At 44.3% G+C, this 16,634-nt stretch overlaps 1 protein-coding gene across 6 annotated transcripts in view; it reads right to left on the bottom strand.

Annotated features, from left to right (window-relative positions):
- ST3GAL1 (ST3 beta-galactoside alpha-2,3-sialyltransferase 1) overlaps positions 1–16,634 on the bottom strand; it is a 76,497-nt gene that overhangs the window by 39,512 nt on the left and 20,351 nt on the right. Inside the window, exon 2 of one of the 6 annotated variants that reach the window (XM_026057072.1) lies at positions 4,597–4,718. The exons of the other annotated variants lie outside the window; for them this stretch is intronic. The gene's annotated coding sequence lies outside the window, so the exon portion shown is untranslated. The remainder of the gene's footprint in view (positions 1–4,596; positions 4,719–16,634) is intronic. 6 annotated transcript variants of the gene reach the window in all.

The raw sequence follows: 16,634 nt of genomic DNA, 5'->3' as shown, positions 1-16,634 counted from the left end.
AAAGACCTTCAGCATTTGATCCCTTGCCTCAACCGTCAGGTAGGACATGAAACTAAGCTGGGACCCATAGGGATGTTCCCTGAGCTGTCCTGGCCCAGGCAGCAGAGCGAGGAGGACCACACCACGCGCTCTGAGCTGCCTGCGCACAGCCAACCTGTGCCCATAGCGACGGCGGGAGCTTCTCTGCACCCGGGGCAGATGGATTTTGCTTTCATGCATACACCAAAACGGTGAAGGTGATTCCCATAAACTTCCTTTGCCCTCCCCTTCTTTTTATCCCAAAGGGGTGGAGAAAAGAGGAGAAGGAACAAGGGAAGAGGATTTGTCTGGATTAGCTGGGAGCAGTGAGAGTCTGACGAGCGGGTTTACAGCCCTGCTGACAAGGCTTACAACCGGCATTAACCCTTACATGGGTCACGCAACTATGCGCAAAGGGAATGGAGGGCACATGAGTGTCTGTCACAGTCCGAACTGCTGCCAGTCCGAGCCACGCCGAGCTCCCACTGCAATAAAAAAACTCAGGGGGTAATCACCTCTCTCCCTCCCCGTGCCTTATATTAACAGGACCAACAACCCTCCAGCTTCACTCTCCTTGACTGCGAAGGAGCCTCAGTCCCTTCGGGCCCTGGTCTCTTCCGCTTCCTCTGGAGATGCAGGCAGCTGCCCCTTCAGATGCCAGGAACAGATATTGCAAAGGCATTCACATGGAGAGTGCAAAAATATGGAAAAGCTCATTCAGATCCTTAGCATCCTTCAAACTTCCATCTTTAACCCTGTCCTCCACAGAGCAGGGCTGGGGCTGCAAGTGAGTGAGCAGAAAAATGACTGATAGCTCAACAGGCTCAACTCTGCCAGAGTAATTTTTTGTTTCAAAAACACCCGTAAAAGAGAACTTTGAGGTAAACGGCATCTTTGGTGGCTGAGCTTCACAGCATCTTCACAGCAGATGAAGGGAATGATGAAGCTCTTGCTAGCCATACCACTGCTGTTCAAGAGGAATAAGGCTTTTTTGGCTGGCCAGGCACCCTTCAGCAATATTTCCCTGTCCCGGGTGGGTTATAATACATGCCACAAGCCCCTGACAATGTGGCTTTGTAAGAGCACAAAGGAGCCCATTCACCACCAGCGCACCTCTATTCTCCCCAAACACAACTCCTATCACTGATGGCCGTTCCTCTTTTCAGCAGGATGCCACCTTTCAGCCAGCTCGTGGCCACCAGCCCTCCCATTTCCAGCTAGGCTGGGGTGCAGGGTAAAGCAGTCTCTGCTTCCCTCTGGATGGCATCGTTATTTTGGCCTTGTAGCAGCAAAGGGAACTTGCTCAGGGACCAAGCTCGCAATGTGCTGCATGCTCTACCCGATGGAAAACCAACTGAGAAGTGTAGCCAAAAGTAATGAGACTGATGGGAGCTGCAGGTGCAGTGTCGGACCTCAGCCACCCACTCTAGCAGGGAGCTCATGCCAGGCATTCAAAGGTAAGCGTACTTAAAAAGCACATGTAGCATGCATGTGTTGTCCTGTCTCCAGACTATCTAGCCCTGATGTGAAAAGCCGGTGGCTTGACAGGTGTTGCACATTACTTGAAGTTGGCCAAACATCTACAAATGACTGTAGAAATACCAAGCTAATTAGGAAGTGAAAATAGAGCTGTCTTCCTGATGAGTAAGTGTGAAAGGAAAAAAAAAAAAAAAAGCAAAACCCTATTAGTCCTAGGCAAAAAAAAAAGAAAGAAGAAGTTACTGAAAACCCCAGACTTGAAGACACAAAATCTGAGTTGCATTTTTGGTTGTGTGATCACAAACAGGTAACTCTGGAGAACACACTCACTGCTTTTATTTGGTATACTCAAATAACTCAATCCAACTCAGCTTGAGTTGTCTGGGATTTGAGTTTCCAGAGATGTTGAGCATCTGCCCCCACACTGATTTCACCAGCTTTGGCTCCTCACCGCCCCCAGGAAGCCAGTCCAGAATCCCTCAAGACTGGCATTCCACAAATTGAGAGTCTCCCATTTTCACAGTGTTTTCAGCAACATCCGGCTTGGGTCTCACAGCATCTGTTTCTGCACCTGCTACACATACACATCTCCTACCATAACAGCTGAGGTGGGTCTCAGTGACCGGTTGCAAAGCACTTTGGAAAGGTGGCAAGGAAAAAGACTTAAAATCTCAGTTTTCCTTTCCTTTCCATTTCACCCTCTGCCAGCTTCTCAGCACTTCAGAGGCAAATCATTGGAAGTCTGAAGCCGGAGTCTTAACAGAAACGTTGAGTCTGTCCTCTGCAGCGCCCTGCACGCCTCCGGCTCACATCTCTTTTAGGGCTTTGCTTCACCCCGGGCCCTCCAAGCGCTTGTGAAGCAGCTGTCCTCGGCAGGTGCAAAGTTAGTCTAAGACGGAGTTGGCTCGCGTCCCTGCAGCTTTTTGCCAAGTCTGACGACGCCCTCAGCAAACTTGCTGGCATAATGGGCAGCAGTAGTACTAAAAGAGGAGCGCAAGCCACGCAGCAGCTCCTGATAAGAGGATTGGTTTGTAAATGCATGGCTAGCTATGTTAACAGCAGCGTGTGGAAGGCAAGAGGTGACTCTAAGCAGGGAAAGGTATTTTAAGGCTTCTTCAGTCCAAAGCATAACCGTGTGCACGCGCGTAGAGTTCCTCTCAACTCAAACTGCATTTCTTTGCAATGAGTGAGCACTGCTTCTACCCCTCAAAAGAAAATCCTCCTTGAGGTCAAACATGGCAATTGATGAATAATCCAGAGTGCCACAGCCAAGCACAGGCAGCAGCCCGTGAAGAGCACTGCACCCTCTGCCACTGCAGGCAGCACCAAGAAAGGTGGAAAACAGGGTGTCCAGTGCCAGCGGGGCTAACTGCCGTCACCGAGGGGCCCCTTCATTATTAATGACTGGGTTTCTGGACMCATCGGAGAGCCCCTGCCTCCTGCTTTCCCCATGCCGCATTGGGACACGAAACGCTATTGCCATTTCCGAAGGCRCTTGGTTTTGCTGTGACTATGGCGGTCCCTGCCGCACCGCTTTCCCAGTCCCAAACCCTTGGCTGATGTTCACCAACAGAGCTGCACGTCGAGAAAGGATCTGCCAGCTGGGTGACTGCCACAGTAGGGTAATTTGGGCTGCTACACCCCCCCCCAAGACATTAATGCCAATCTAGACAGACCCTAGAGCAAAGGGTTCACATGCTTCTTTTGTAACTTTACAGCAAACTCCATGTTCAAGAGCCTTTTCTTCCCCCACTCTGGACAAGATTTGCCACTGCAACTTGATTGTGTTGCTATGGCAGTAATAAAATAAAAAAGAAGTGTTTTCTTTTTATTAAAAAAAAAAAAATCAGTAATTGGTATTACTGTGTAAGGTCCCTGACATTAATTATAAATAAATTSTAGACCCGCTAAAATAACTGAGTGAATTTACAGTAGTAGGCCGCATGCTGCTGTGTAAGCCTGCGAGGCTGTCACGATAGGCACAGAAAATACAAAAAGTGTCGGGGACCACGGTTTGCATTTTACTGCCTATTAAACCGAAAGTGTAAATAGCAATAAAACGCACAGTTATTCAGCACAAAAATAAAATACGCCGCAGCATTTACAGGCTGATGGATGGCTTGTCTGCCTGCTCTAATTTAGCAGAAAACGAGGAAGGCAAGGAGAGGAAAAAAATAAACAATGGCGCCTGTCAGTATGATTAGCTGGGAGAAGGCAGGTTAGAGCAGCCGGTCTCTGAAGAGGGCAACACGACGCCACTTCATCTGGCTTTCGCTTCAGTAATTTAGCATGGGCAGCCGTGCCAGCATGCGTTTGGCAAAGGCGACACCGGACAAGGCGGGGAGAGGGGAAGAGCAAGATCCTGCTTGGTCCGCTGCTCCAAAGGGCTTCGTTTGCCGGATCCCCTCGTGGCAGGACGAGAGCTGGGGATGAAAAACGACTGGCAAAAAGTGCTTCAGTGCCATCTGCTAAAATGCAAGGAGAGAGGAAAAGAAAAAAACAAAAAAAAGGAAAAAGGGGGAAAAAAAGGGGGGGGAAAAAGGAAAAAGGAAAAGAAAAGGAAGCACTGGGCTGCAGTGGTCTGCCCTCCTCCAACGCCACGGCGTTCCCAACAGCGCCGCAGGCACAGTTTAATCCTTTCTTTGCGTGACCGCGGTGCAAGGGGTTACTCCCTCCCTCAGCGRTATAGGGAGCTCAGCCTTCTTATTTGCTATACTAGCCTCCAAATTTGGACGTCAAAATTAAGTGCTAAAAAATAGGCAGTGTGAATAACCCAGAGTCCAGGGGAAGGATAYATCAACAGAACAATGTACGCAGAAGGTTTTTTCACTTCTGGACTTGCCTGTATATCCAGTTCAAGTAAAGCCAGCTGAGTCTTCCAGTTGACTGCAACAAGCTATTTTACCCAAAGGTCCCTTTTTTCATATTCAGGATGAATTTTGAGAATTCATCCTATTTACAAAATGGACATTATGTGCTTCAAATATTCGATGGAATCAGGACAAAAGATTACAAAGTAATAGAATGAAGACAGGCACTTTCTACCCAAATCTATTCCATTTACTTTAGTGAGAATGCCAGAAGCAAGTCTCATCTTACCACAGCTAGAGCAGTGCTCCTGCAAACAAATCACAGGGTGACTTCTCAAACCTGGTTCAAAGCCCAAAGTCCATCGAAAATCTTCCAACAACATATACCAGGATTTGGCATCAATTAGCCAACTGCAATATAAGAATCAAAAGTAGAACTCTAAATACTGAGTTTTTACCTTCCCTATACATGATTTATTATACAAAAGAAAAATTCAGTAATGATCAGTATGGCTGCTTGTTTGGATTTGAAAGCAGATAAATAGATAGCACATCTGTCTCTTATTTATTAGCATAACTAAGCTTATTGCATAATATCTGCTTACTGTTGGAAAACAGCCCTTTCTACCTGCCCCAACAGCATGTTACTGAGTTGGCAAGATCCAGGAGCTCTTCAGTGACTAAGAAGGGAATTTCTTCAGAGATCAAAGTTGCTTCTCAACGATTTTGTCTTGATAGTCTAGGTCACAAACTACCCAATTTCCTTAAAGAAAATTCCATTTATATTCTCCTTAAGCAGCTTCCATTTCTTTTGGCTGCATGTGATTCCTCCTTTTTACTTATCTCACAAATAACTACAAAGCAAAATTTGGCAGAGAGGACTTTTCTGTCAGATCACACACCCAAAGCGCTGAGATTGCACACCTCCTCCCTCCTCCCTTTGCTCAAGACAAAACCAGACGCTCAACCAATGCCAACCTTACCACTGTACAAAGCACAGTGATGGGGGGAGAGGGGAAACATCAACATGCAATTGAGTACGAACCAATAAAAGACTTTAGAGTTTAGGGTGTTGTGGTGGATCTTGCTGTCTGTGCGGAGTTCTCAAGTTTGTACTGAGACAACGCAAAACCCTGCTTCACGCCTAGGGATGCCTTAGCCCTTTTATGATCACAACCGTGTAGAAGTAAAAGGACCAAACACATTAACCTTTCTGACTCTGCTTAGTTTAGATTTGTCCTAGCAAGGGAAAGTCAACAGCGCAGGAATACATTAGCACAACAAATAAGGCACTAGTTGGCTCTTTAAGTGGCTCCTTAGGTCCTTCCACAAAAGCACATGGTGCTGTCATTATGACAAGCGAGTGGCCAGATGCTTTTATTTTTAATTGAACTGAAAAGATACCTGGCCTAATGCAGGATCTGCCCAAAGACAAGTCTGGCCACAATCCTTCCCAAGGCAAGTGCTATTCCGAGATGGCCTTTCCTTGCGCACTGAAAAACGTTTCTAGTTTGTAAACTCATGGCATGGGTTCAAATGTCTCCCAGAAGCCCCTTCAGCCACAGCCACAAATGTGGTCTCGCTCTTCAAATGCAGCATTGGCAATAAAATCAAAGCTTCACCATTGCTTAGTTGTTCCCATTTGGAAACGAATTTTCTGCTAAGAGTTCTCCATTCAACCTAATCCCCCCTAGCCATCAATTGCAACGGTCCACTTAGATGAAGGCAATAGCCCGAATGCATTGCTGATCTAAGGAGAAGCAACCCCTTGATTTTGGGGCCCTTGGGTGCTTTTACCTCAAAGGTGAATTTCTCTATGCAAATTATTTTGAAGGAACGCGTTCTCTCTCCCAGCTTCTTATTGAGTTGTCTAGGACACAGCATTTAAATGCAAGAAGGCAAAACAATAGTATTGACTGTCCTTTGTCCGGGTTTATTTAATTCTGTAAAGCAAACAGCTTGTGTGAAATGTACTACTCGTAATAAAATCGTATGGCGCGTTTGCTTATAGAGGGTCACCCGGGAGAGCAAATGTGCCTGTACTCAGCAATAAATGTTTGATTTTGTTTTGCACAGCAATTATTCAAAATGAGAGAGACTATTGGATCCAAGACTGCTGCCCTTTAGGATGCAGCCTGTCAAGTTGCATTGCTCTGTACTTTTTATCCAAGTGGATTTCATCTCCACACTGTTATTGCTGGGCGATATTCAAGTTTTTAAGTCCAAGCTGCACAGAGCTTGAAAAACAACATTTGACTTCCAGCCTACCTATTCTTTATTAAAATGAGCATTGCTTTTTTCAATTTATCAATGTACCATAGCATATTAAAGGAACAGAATTTAAAATGTCTGAAAAGACAGAGAAAGGCAGAGAATTCAATTTAATCACCCCTAAAATTGTTTCTTCTCTAGCTCTAAAAAATCTCTAAAATCCTTCTGTAGCTTTTGTCATCAAGAGGAAGCTAGGTTACTATCATATATTTATTTTCTGTGGTTTTGTAGCATATTTTGGCAATTTATCAAGAATCTGGTATTTCTTCCTTTTCTGAAATTAAACAAGGAGCCATTAATAAATACTAGATACACGCCTCCCTCTGTAGATACTTTTCCAACATTTATTACCTAGCTAGCCTTGGATTTGACAAACTTTAACGTATTGCTTAGCAAAGAGAAATATAACAAAATTCCACCGAGCCTAAGCGCATGTAGCGATGTGTGCCATTTCCCCCTGAAAGTAAGATTTAATCAATGCAGTGCCACCTCAACCCTGACCAGATGATCAGTCAACTCAACGCTGAGTAATATCTTGGAAAGTCTGAGCCTACAGACAACTACAGAACACTTAATCACAAAATTTAATCAAGATAATAATTAGGTACTGCATCCTGTTTAATGCACAAGGATGTGAGCCTTCCAGTTCCTACTGCCAAATTGGAACTAACATACGAATGAGGGAAAAAATTCAGTATAGTCAAAGGACTGCATCCTTGATCCAAATACATGAAAAACTAAATTCAAATGGCTTGCCAAATCCTTAAGCTTAAGAAGTCTAGTGCTTGAGAGATAAAGCTCAAGGTCCTAGCACAGTAGGTGCTGTAGCGAGGCTTAGTAAGCACTTTTTGCTCCGATAAACCTTGCCCTAAAGAATGGGCAAAGCTGGAAGGGAAGAGCTTTATTAAGTGACTTTTTCAAGGTCAAAACAAAGAATATAAGTCTCCCAGCTTCCTGTCAGAAACCTTTGCTGCTGTACTACACTGCCTCTGTCGGGTCAGCTTTGTAGGTCTAAGCAAAGAGTTACAAGACCCTGTAGTTAATACATTTTTAAAGAACCTTGTGTTTACTGTGAGCTAAGCAAAGTCACTTTCTGCGATAGATGCTATTAAGAGGATTTTACCATATTTTCTCCTAACTTCAAAGTGCTGTGTGGTGCTGTCTCCTTGCTAGAGACAAGTGACATCCAGACATCACTGAGCTGAAGCAGCAGCAGCAGCAAGCACTGCATTTGCAAACATTAAAAAGCCCCGAAACACCAACACTTGGAAGAAAGAATGGAGGGGTGTAGAAAATGGATTATATTACCCCATAGGGCACTTGCACTTCCGAATTCCATAAATCCTCTGTTTTAAAAACAGGATGAAAAACAGATTTTCCTTTAAACCAGTGCTATGCTAGAAGTTGAGAGGGCCACAAGTAACTATGCATGTTCCATCTACCCAAAAAGAACATGCCCAGGATGGGATACTAAACACTGCTGTGTCCTTAGAGCAAGGGCAGTCATATTTTAAAGATCTGTTGGATAGCTTTGTTTATACTGAGGACCATGTTAGTCCTGGTGGTCCAAAATTATGTGCCAAGTCATTTGAAACAACACCACAAAGTCATTTCCACAAGGTCTACACCTTCATCAGACTGAAAAACCACCTCTCCTTGCGGGCCACGGGGTTTGGACCAGTTTGCACCAGCTGGGGATCTGAGCCAGTATTTTAAATTCAGAAAGTGAGTGGCTTCTCCTAGGGGTCTGCAGAAAATAAAGAAACTCTACAGACTGACAGGGAAGTGAAATCCTTTCTATACACATGAGAAAAAAAAAAAAGGGAAAAGAAAAAGAAGAGCTGAATGATGGTAACATTTCAATCTTCACAGCCACTGTTAGCTGTGATGAATCCCTTTTGTAAATCCAGTGTCTTGAGCTGCAAATACTTATCAAGAGTGTTATTATCAGCCATTCTGAGCCTATGAACAAGAATTCCCACTGTATTTTAATGGCTGCTGGCCACATCCATCAAAAAGGGGACTCTAACAGACATACAGTTTTCACTGTTCAAATTTTAATGAATATATGGCATTCCCATTCATTATTTAAGTGACGTTCAGATGTAGTTTCAGTCAAAGCGGCCTCTTCATAAATGTTATTAGCAACAATTGTGCCTTTAATAAAATATTATAGTGGGCAAAAAATAAAGTATTGTACTGATAATCAAAGGAAGATGAACTGAAGAAACTAAAATCCACAGTGATAAAAAGTCTATGCTCCTTATTCACTCAAAAACCTCTTTGATTTTAATGGGAGATTTCTCAGAGTTCAACACAGGAATGCAGGGTCAGAGCCGCTGGGCACATACAAAGACGAGATGAACACCTTCTTCCAAACTATTTTGGCTCACACAAAGGCTGCTACATGGTTACTTGAGTGAGAACAGGTCTATCGGTGGTCACTTTGACCACAACTCAATAACACTGTCTGCAAATCCAATATACACGGCCCTCTGGACAGCTTTACATTCATTATCTAACTGTTTGGACCACACACTTCAGAAAACACTCTGTAAATTAGTGTTCAGGTTTCTGAGTCTGGTTCAATGTGGCAAAGGCTCTTGGCTTTCCTCAAAGATGCTTGTATTTTCTGATAAACTTGTGCACTGAGGTATCTCAAGTTAGGTACTCAAAATGAAACATCCTAAATCTAGCCAGGCTGCCAACGTTGGCCCCAGACTGCCTGCTAGGCAAGCCAGGAAACAGCTATTTATTTTCTGTAAATTAATCCCAGCTCAGCAAGACGCTTAAGCACACATCTAACTTTATAAAGACAGAGTGGGTTTCTCACTCACTTAAATAATGCAGATGCAAATACTCTGCTGAATCAGGCCTATAAAAACCCAATAGCAGTCATTAATAAATGTTGTGGCATACATTAGTAATCTCTGCTCCCTAGTCAGAAGATTGGACTATGCTACTGTGATATGTGATGCAATGTCCCCATTTACAGAGAAGTGCCATAGGCAGGATGGCCTCCGCTTTCCTGAATCCAGCTCACTTTCCCAATTCCCTTGTAGTGCAGAACTGGGCCAAGAGCCACACACACTCCTCCTCCTCTCTCTGGCTGGGAATAAGATGTATCTCTATATAGAAAGCATCTATTATGCAAGCTTTATCTTGGGTTTCCCTGCCCCACTCATCGAACCACACACTTGAGATGAAAACACTGTCAGCGCGCCTGCTGGGTGTCTCAAGCAGTAGCAACAGAAGGGTTTTATTTCCCAGAGCAGAAGGCCTTCATTCTGCAGTGACTTTGTATTAAGTTGGCTTTATTTCTATCAAGATAAATGAGTAAACTGATATTTCGCTGGCGTTGGGAGCCTGCTTGCTGCAACAGTTTCTCTGAGTCCAGGAGACTTCTCCCTTTCATCCCACAAGTGCTCTGCTTGTGGCAGTGCTCGCCCAGGCAGTGGGAGACTCAGACTCAATCTCCTCTCCTACTTGAGAGGATTTTCACCAACGTATCCCACCTGCCAGATTAATATTCTGTGCCTCTGAAGAAAAAAGCCAGATCTGCTTGCTGTGCTTTTTACTGGGGAGAGGAGGAGAGCTTGAGGCCCACTGTTGGGTAAAGGTTCAAGGTGAAGGATCTGGAGCATGGAAATGGTTGCCTCCATGTAGCCTTGAATAAGTCTTCAAAAAGGCAGGACTTCAGGTGCGTGCAGGTCCTTTGAAGGATCTGGTCCTGACTGATCTATGACAATAGCCAATTTAATAGTTTTATGTGGTGCACTGCTAGTGTCCAGAAGAAAGACTAGGAGGTAGAGTGATGCTCTGGGGCAGAACACAGTTTCATTGGGGTAAATCTGGATTAATTCAGCCATTTTTGGTGCATATTCATAGTAGAGAAACACAACAGTTTCTCTGTGTATCTATAATGACTTTTTCCTGCAGTACGGGTGAGCCCTTCACAGACATCCACCATTTGTACCTGAAGGTTTGACTTTATAAAGAATTCGCAGTGGGAGTTTACTCTCCTCTAGGAGGGGTGGAATCTGTCACTTTCGTCACTTTAAAAGGCTACCACGAGAAGGCATCTCATCTAGACTGCAAGACGAGGCATCTTAATCTTGAAACTCCCTTCTGTTCTGCAGGATTACTTCCATGGAGCCAGACGCAAGAAGCACTTTTGGCATCCCTGTTACTCAGGTAGAGTTAAAATGCTTTCTAAATCCTACATGTGTAAGCAAGGTAACTTATCAGTGCCTTTGCTTTCCATTTCTCATGATTCAAAGAGTAAAATTAAAACATTATTATGGGAAAAGGGTCAGCCATATACCCAGCCAACTGGCTGGCAGAGATTCCACCTGGAGCAAAGAGATACCAAAATAAACTTTTTTAATAAGAACAATGGCTGAAAGCCAAGCAGAAGTTGCCGAGGATATCTCATTAAAGAAATTGATAAGAGTAAGTCAGGTCAGTCTGTTTAAGTAACTCAGTGGCTCCAGCCTGATAGGAATAGATCTGTTTAACGTGTCTTCAGGAAAGCAGCAGCACAGTGGGAGCGGAGGAGGAGGTCTCGTCAGGAGCCATAAGCTTTCCATAGAAGTTGGTAATCCTGCAGGAAGTCGCATCTGTGGTTTACTCACTTGGAAGAGATGCAGCTCACAAAGCGAGCTGAAGCAGTTGTAGGCATAGAGAGCAGCCGCACACGAGGAGCAGATTTGCATTTCTGCAGCATGCACTAATAATACAGGATCTTTCCTGCATAGCCACAGCCTGTACCAGGGAGAAGAGGCGAAGGAAAGAACCGATTTGGCAAGGGCTAAAAATAAAATCTAGCAACAGGGTGCCAGCAAGAATCTGATTTCTTTTTACACCATCGCAACACTGGAAGAGTTTCAGTAGAAACAAGCACGTGGATTTTCTGCTGGAACAAGAGCTCGGAACATGGTTCCCATTTCAAAAGTCCACCGCAGGGCCCCAGAGGGGAAAATAAATTGTTGTCATTAGGAAAGACCACCCCCCTAAAAACAGCACTGCCTGGCCTCCATCAGGATGTCCCCTCTGTTCGTGTTTGCCTATGCTGGTGGCAGGGTTATCACCCACTTCAGGATTTCCATACTGCTGAGAACAGCACAGTCACGCGTGTGCTCTGCATCCAGTCCATAAACTGCCAAGAGCCAAACAGCATCTTGCTAATGATTGCTACTTATAGGGCAGCACACGAGCATTAATTAGCAAACCGCTGCTAAGCTCAGAGACCTCATTTGAAGGTATCTGGATGACCCCACTGATATGACTTTGGGGCTTATTTGCTCACTGAGCAGAAAGAAGAAAAAAAAAAAGCCTTAAGTAATTGCATGGTTTGCTAATACGTAAATAAGAACTTTGCTTAAAAAATTAAAATAAACCCAAAGCTGGTTTTAGTGGGCAGATCTCAGCAGCAACCCAACAGGAGGTTTTGTTCTCCTTGGATTTAATCTACCTTTTTGAGATGATGTATAATAAATAATCACAATGATTAAGAGCCAAGCACAGCATAAATGTAGTCCCTGTCACCTGGGCTTCAAGCAAACTTTAAGCTTTCTAATGTATGACTGTACATAGTAACGAATAAGTCTCTCACAGGCTTTTGTTCCTTGCAGGCACACTCTGAAGGGTCTGGTGCATCAGCAGCTCCAGCTATTAAATACCCTTCACTCAGGCCTCAGAAATCATTAGATTTTGTCTTCCTGTATAGACTGGCTTACCTTTCAGAGTCACACTTAAGCTTTTTGTGCTAATAGAAAAGTTAGAAAATGACTTAAAGTACTTTGCCAAGGACTTTGGCATGGATGTGGGAATCCCCTGGTTTCTGAACGCTTCTTGCTTCTGCAACATGCAACCTGCCCTACCCGTACTAAACAAGGACCTTCTGCTCCGATACCCTGCAATTTGCTTCCAACTGCATACACAAATGCTGTCCCCTGGGGGAAGAAAGGAGGTGAACTCAGGAGCTACAGAGGTTGGAGGGAAGGGGATATTTTCCCTAGGCTGTTGGCTGGGCGATTGCTATAGACCACTAAACTGTTCTCCGCTGGCTAGATTTACTGTTGACTCAACAAAAGAAAGCGCAGACGGCCAAGTACTGCCAAGGCTGTGCAAAGCAGTTGCGCCAAGGCAAAAAAAAAATAAATAAATCAGTGCAAATCAGAAGGAAGATACAAGATGCTTGCTTTCTCTTATACCTGCAAAACTGAGCTAACTTCTTTTTGCTGAAAATGGAAAGCCTGCAAATGCAGGGGCTTAGGGGAAAAAACACCTCCCAGATTGCGACTAGTTAAAACAGACATTTAAAAATTCCCTCCCCATCCCAAGCTCTGTTTGTTGAAGTTTAACATATTTTGATTCATCTTCACCGAGTGACTTACGGTTCCTCTTCTGGGAGATACCAAGGGCGAAGTTGTGAGACGGGGAGAAAATCGAACCCCGTGAATTTGCACATCTCCGAGACAGATGGCAATGAGCAGGGGGACAYGGCAGCTATTTACCTGGCAAGAAAACGCAGGCATCGCTTGTGTCCCAAGAGCAGGGAGAGATGGGCGATCCGTATCTGCCGAGAACTTGGTGTAGTCAAATGACTCTTTCAGGGCTTTGTGCCAGAATGAAGCAGAATGAAACAGAGATAATCCCCTAAAAGAATTCCCCGTGTAGCACGGGAACAGCCAGATGCTTCCTGTACATGTGATTTCAGGCTGGCAGAGGATACATATTAGGGCACAGGACTGAAATGGTCAGCAGCAGCAGTTTAGGGGGAGGAAAAAAAAGAAAAAAAGAACCTCAGAATATGAAAATGCAAAGGCAGAACTACCGGGGCCGAGTACTTTGTGCTGGGAAGCTGTCACTCCCTGAAATCTGGCATTGAGAAACAGCTGTGGACAGAGCACCGGAGAATAATCCAAGTGCAAAGCAGTGCACTAGGGTATAGGAGTTTGGAGGACTGTGAGAAACCAGATACTCATGAATGATTTGACACAAACCTCTGAAATAAAGAAAACGGCACTGTGAAGCAGACATCCTTCACAGCAACCTGAAATGCCACTGAATTTGATTTAAAAGCTACCAAAAACAAAAACAAAAACCCAAAACAAAAAAAACTCAGCCTGCTAAAATGGCATCTAGTCTTTTTTTTTTTTTTCTTTTTTCCCCCCCTGGAAGCATCTGTCTTTTGAAAGTCTGAGGCTAATCTATTACAGAAGAACCTCAAAAGACCTTCGGAGAACTGCCCACAACTAAGTTATTTTTTACATAGTGCCTTAATTGTCCAAAATTAAGTATTGGAGTAAATAGTGCCTTTAATGGACATTTGGGCTTTCTATGGTCAGACTTTCCAGTTACATCATGTGCTTTTTAGCCACATCTTCCCTTGCCTCCAACTATTTCAGTGTCTCAGAGGGTTTTAGATCACATCGTGTTTAAGGTTATAGCTACCCAGCTCGTCACAAATGCTCTAAGCATTATGAGCTGAACACACAGAGAGACACAAAGCAGCCCTTCAAAAGGCAGAGGTGTGATGCAGAATTACAATCCAAAATCTTCAGAACGCGAATCATGTTTTCCCATCCAACAGCTCCATTTGCAAGGCAGCGGTTATTTCACTTTTCTACCTCAGGACCAACTTTTTTTAGCTTGATTCTTTTGCATGTTTAGTTATTGGCATAGACCAGAAATTGTGTTTCTCTTCTAAAGAGATATCTCTGCATTTCCCCTCCCTTCTTAGGAAAAGGCAGTAAAAGAGCTTTTTACAGTGAGAGTGAACACATGCAACAGCAATGAGGCTATCAAATTAAAGGCAAACCTGTTAAGATAGAACAGGTTTTATAATATAATACTGGCACGATGCACAGTAGAGGTGGCCTACTGAGAAAAGAGCTCCTGACTCCTCTGCCACAAATCAGCAAACCAAAGCATCTGAACTGTGTGAACAAAAGGGAAAGTGCCACAGAAATTACAACTGACTACATGTTTGCACAGGAGAAATTCCTTCCCCGGGTTATCACCAACAACTGGTGCTTCAGAAGACCACCAGCAGAAAATCATGAAGGACTAAGATACGAAAAGGCATTTGCTCCTCAACCTTTGGGAGACAGCGATACAGCCCAAACCTTATCAGATACCCTGCTTTTCTGGCTTACTTGAAACTATAGTGCAGTAGCACGTTTCATGGATCAGCTAGACTTTGGCAATGCAGTAATACCTCACTGGAATTCAAATTTTGCTATCCTTTCAGGAAAAAAAAAGGCAAAAATCTCCCATTTTGTGGTAGAGGGCTTATAGGGTCCTTTTAAGCACAGCACAAAACCACATATTAAACACTTGAGGATTTTGTTTGTCTCACACGGAAAACAAACACTTTGCAAAAGGCTTCAGACATTATACAAGTGAGTGTCTAGAAGTGGGTCAGTCTGGATGTCTCATCTACCCACTGTGGGTACAGTGGGAAGAAATTGGCTGGGTTAATTTCCAGCCAAGTTATGCATCTTAGCATGACAGATTATTTAAGTTTTGATTCTTTGTTTATATGTAATGTGTTTTTACGTGGACAGAAAGAAAAAGAGCCCTGGGTCCTAGGGTCTGCAGGGGAGCTTTGAGCAACTCAGGCAGGTAATATGACCTCGTACTACCCTCATAAAGAAAGAGGAGCAGGTCCTGGGAGGTAGGACCATAAGGAAGCTTCCATGTCTCTTTGACGTTCATCTGCAAGGCACACCACCTATGTGCTGGATGTTTTTTAAACAGATAAAACCAAAATTAACCATTTCGTTTAAGAAAAGGGCATAAACAAAGCATGTAGGTGCACAGTTCCCATTGACTTTAAGTAAGGTGTAGACAAATCAGTGCTCTTAAAGCTCTGAAAGGCTCTGATGAGAGCTCATGAAGGCAGCTTACCTCACAAGCTAAGGCTTTCAATTCTGCACAGAACAAGGAAAGCACAAAACCAGCACTAGCTGCCTCGGTTTAGATGCTCCAGCCCCATCCCTAAGGCATTTGCATCCAGAGCAGAGAAATTAATGAAGATATCTATTTGGGATCAGTCCCACCAGGACAGGACCCACACAATCTAACATTACACCTCTATGCCGGAGCTAGTCATCAAGGCTCCTTTAACAGTCAACAGGGACAAATTCTCATCTCCAGAGCCTCTTTTTCAGATGTTTCCTCTAGAATGAGAGGAATCACACCCTCAAGTACCTATTCCTCTCTGTGGGCTATAAAGAGGCTGGATAACCAGCCCTGACGGCACCGCATGCATTGCAAATGCTTACATTTGGTCAGATGTATCCCACACTCCTTCACTCAACTAACTGAAGTTCCCAGGACAGCAAAATGCTCTCTGCCTTGGCCTTGCTCTGAGACTGCTCAAAGAGATTTATTTTTACTTGCTTTTGCAGCAGGACAGAGCAAGCCACAGGCAGGGAAGGCCAGCTCAGTTTCTGCAGGATCATGAGTTGCTTCCCCCTCCAGGCCCATCCTCTGTACCCTTCCTTGTACTTTTCTGCCAATTAAAAGAAACTGGACTACGCTTAAATGAAAATGAAGCTCCAATTCCCTCAGCGGTGCTGGAGAACGTACTTCCTTCTGCAAGGTTGTTTTTAAATTATTGGATTCCAGCAGCATATTATTCACAGTATCGATCCTGACAATAGTGCTGTCAGCCTGCAAGACTGCGAGAGGAGGAGATAAAACGGGAGTCTGGCTCATTAGAGCTACGTGTGTGCTCTGCGTGGTAGGGCCTGGAAGAGAAGCACGGAAATCAAACCCTACCCCGAGCCCTTAAGGGCAGGGCTTGTTGCCAAACATGAGCATGGTTTTCCTTCATATCTTAGACTTAGTCCTCTCACATGTGTTTTCGCTCCCTGCTGTCCTTCATAAGGAAACGAGTCCCAGAAGCCAGGCTGCTTTCTAGCAGTTTGTTTTCTCCGTTCCTTTGACGCCGGCCAGCGCTGACTCCATTTGACGGCTTTCCGTTACCCCTTCTTGTCCTCACCAACAGCCCAGCAGACCTGAGAAGAAAGCTCTTGCAGCCTT

Source organism: Apteryx rowi, unplaced genomic scaffold (genome assembly GCF_003343035.1).
Source record: "Apteryx rowi isolate R43461 unplaced genomic scaffold, aptRow1 scaffold_136, whole genome shotgun sequence".
NCBI classification, from domain to species: domain Eukaryota; kingdom Metazoa; phylum Chordata; class Aves; order Apterygiformes; family Apterygidae; genus Apteryx; species Apteryx rowi.
Note: the sequence above shows the minus strand (reverse complement) of the source record. Positions and strands in the feature narration are given on the sequence as shown.